We start from the raw sequence: 3,831 nt of genomic DNA, 5'->3' as shown, positions 1-3,831 counted from the left end.
CCAGCAGCCTGGCAGAGAGTTCACTCAGTATTTTTTTAATCAGGACAACACTCTCAGTGAGGTATGATTCCCACTTTTACAGTCGAGGAAACTTTAACTCCTAAGTGACTTGCCCAAGGTCATAAGGCCCACCATGGGCAGATCTGGAAGTTTTACCAAAGTCCATCCTGATCCGAAGCCCCCGCTGCTTTCTCAGCAGAGAGTAGAGCATCATAGCTTGGCTTTCCAGGCTGTAAATCTTGAACAATTCCAAGGAGAACTGATATCCTCCTGAGACACAAAACAGGGCAATTGTTAAAGTCACAGAGAAACACTCCTGTGATGCAAGGCTACAGGAGTTAGAAGAGCAGGGTAGATCGTGAGCATTTTTATTGAACAAAACAAAGATCCTGGGCTAAATTCTTACATAAATCATTATTGTCCTGCTTAATGGGGCTGCCATAAACCTAATAACCCGAAGGATTTGCAAGCATTTTAATGAAAAATAGATGGCTTTTAAAGGAAAGTAATTCAGCTCAGGGGAACAGAGTTTGGATACAGGGAGATTTATCCATAATAGTCAACAAGAGGTTCTGTTACCTGGGTGATGTCACACATTAGCACAGATGAGCTTATGTGATAAGCCACTGCCAGCAAAGAGCAGAACCTGAAGACAAGTGGAAGGGCATAGAAGAATTGAATTTTTTTAAAAGGATGACAAAAGGTAAGAGGGGGAAGAGGAAAGATGAGGGGATTGTCTTACAAGGAGATAAAGGCCACTTTAAGAATCATGGCATTGCTGGGGAAGTGGATTGGCTTTGTTTTGCAGATTTCCTACGTGCTGATTAATGTGCATTGCATGATCCTCTGGTTGTCAGTCTATATTAGAAACATACCTTGTATGCCTTTATCAGGTTAAAAGTGTGGACAACTCTGCTTCAATGCTTGCAGAATAGGCATCCCCATACTCTGATCTCCATAGCCCCATGGGTTAACAGGCCTCAGTCCATGGTTTCAGCTATTTCTCCTGGAGCCAACTGAAAGGTCTCTAAATTTCTGAATCACAATTTTTTTGTACTCTTTGTGTTAACTTTGGACTTTTTATTGCTTGCTTGTTTGTGTTGTGGGGACAAAGTTAGCTGCAGAATTCTCCCATGGGCTTCGTTTGACCTCCTGAAATCTAGTATCAGGTCTAATTCCCACTCCACAGCTGAGTCATTGGAGAAACTTGCTCTTTCAACCACAATGGTTGCAAAGAGATGGGCACATGAACCAAGATGAGCGCATCTGAGGGCATCGCTGGAATTTTTCCAAAGTAAGTTAATCACAAGGCTGTTCTGTAATACTGATGCTAATCACATCACAGAAAATGGAGAAATCCAATGAGAAGCAAGTGAGAACGAAACAGATACACTAAGAAGGAGAGAACCAAGAGGGTGTATGTGTCAATGGTGTTTAAGTTCTAGTTCCAAATCCCTGATCCCAGACAGCCTCTGGTTCATGTAACTCAGACCCTTCTAAAAAGTGCCTCCATCACTTACAACCTAAGTCCTTGATTGATATGGTTTGTAATGTAGGTGTGAAAGTGAAAGTTGCTCAGCTGTGTCTGACTCTTTGTGACCCCATGGACTGTATGGAATCCTCCAGGCCAGAATACTGGAGTGGGTAGCCTTTCCCTTCTCCAGGGGATGTTCCCAACCCAGGGATCGAACCCAGGTCTCCCACATTGCAAGCGGATTCTTTACCAGCTGAGCCACAGGGGAAGCCCTCTCCAAAGACATTAGCTAATTCCTGGAAGTTTATCTTATCCCCACCATTCCAGTGATTGGGACCCAGCATCCTTGCATAAAGCTGTGCAACACCGTGTACAAAGCATACACTATGATGACCAAAAAAATCACAAAAATCATATTATGTGAGTTGAGGGGATTATACAAAAGGTGTGGTAGGGGGTGTGTCCCGAGGCACAGCCATGACATATACCTCATGGCCTCATCCTCTGCCTCTTCTCAGTACCAATACAAAACACACACACACACACACACACACACACACACACCTTTTTTTTAGTCCATTTTTCTCACACACAGAAATTTACAAATCATCATCTGTTACCTGTACATCTCAATATTGGAACTAAACCTCAAATGTTTAGTTTGGGGTTAATAATTATCTCTTTAAGATAATTTTCCAGTGAAGTCCTCTTTCAAAGTCTGATTCTAGCTAAAATGTAACAATGTTACTTAGCATTTTTTTTCCTGTCTTTGTAAAAAACAGATACATTTTAGATATTTGAGATAGTAAATTATATCTAATTTTATATTGTGTCTTCTTCACCTTTAGACCAGGTGTATTTTCCTATGTGAATGAAAATGCTTCAAAACCATGATATTTAATGTCTTTCTAGTATTTTATCATATGAATATATGCTATTTACTTGTAATTCCCCTAAATTTTGAATATTTAGATAACTTAATTTTCACAATTGTAAATAACAGTTCAGCCTTATGGATGAATGTTTGTAGTTTTGATTCATCATCTGGAATTGTTCCCAAGAAACAAAATAACAGAGTTGGAGAGTATAAAAAATATGAATGCTCTTAACCAAATCACTCAATTGCTTTTTCAGGAAGATCATGTAAGTTTAAAATCTCTTGGGCAGTGTATGAAAAAGTGCTTATTTCACTTCACCTTGTATAAAAAAAAAAGCATTCCTTTTACTTCACCCTTGTTACTTGTGTAGCCAAGTGTTTAAGGATTTCCTAATTGATAAGTGGAAAATAACTCATTGTTACATTTCTTTGATTACTAGGGAAGTTCAGAAATTTTTATACATGTTTTAGCTTTTTCTCTTGTAAATGGTCTGTTCATACCCTTTGGCACTTATGTAATGAAAAGCAAAATCTCCCATCCCTCCTCTCCATCAGAGAAAAACTCTCTTAACGTTACTGTTTAAATTTGTTCTAGTGGCTTTCATCTTAACTGTGTAATACGCTCAAAGTGCCATTTCACATAGATGATATATATCAGCTCCTGATTATGGGGGATAAAAGGATTCAAATCACATTTTATAGTTTAGCTCCCACTACAAACAGACCCTGAGACAAGAATTTATGTACAAGCAGTTTATTTGAAGATGGAGAAGGAAATGGCAATCCCACTTCAGTGTTCTTGCTTGGAGAATCCCAGGGACAGAGGAGCCTGGTGGGCTGCTGTCTGTGGGGTTGCACAGAGTCGGACATGACTAAAGCGACTTAGCAGCAGCAGCAGTAGTTTATTTGAGAGGGCAATTCTGGGAAGCACAAGGATGGAATGAGAAATGGAACCCAGAAGGGAGGGAAAACCAGTGAAAGGTAGATTAATGTGTGAGTTACCCCTGTGAGCAACTGGACCAATATCTCAGGGGATGCTCTAAAAAGAGACAGCTTGATGGTTTCTCATTAAAAGCAGAATCTCATCCTCACTGGTTGAGGGGTTATTCCTGGGCCATCTTCAAAACACTTCTAGCCTGTTCAGCTCACAGGCCAATCCCATCCCAACAGAGAGAGTCACAGGAGACCAGGGTCAGCGTGTGCTGGACCAGGCTCTGATGGCCTCCAGGGAGACTACAAGAATTTGGGTAGGGCACCCACAGCATCTGTTACAGTCTTCCTCTTAGAGTGTGAAATTCATGGCTCCATTATTTTTTAATTGTTCTGTTGGTGATCTTTAATAATTTAAAATAGATGCTCCAGATACTTTCAACATTATCTCTTACTGACTCCCTGCTTTGTGAGATAAGGACATTAGTGCCATACTCCACTCAGCCATTTCTTAACTTTTCCCTCTTCTTATCCCATCCTCTTGGCTACA

This window comes from Capricornis sumatraensis, chromosome 11 (assembly GCF_032405125.1).
Source record: "Capricornis sumatraensis isolate serow.1 chromosome 11, serow.2, whole genome shotgun sequence".
NCBI classification, from domain to species: domain Eukaryota; kingdom Metazoa; phylum Chordata; class Mammalia; order Artiodactyla; family Bovidae; genus Capricornis; species Capricornis sumatraensis.
Note: the sequence above shows the minus strand (reverse complement) of the source record.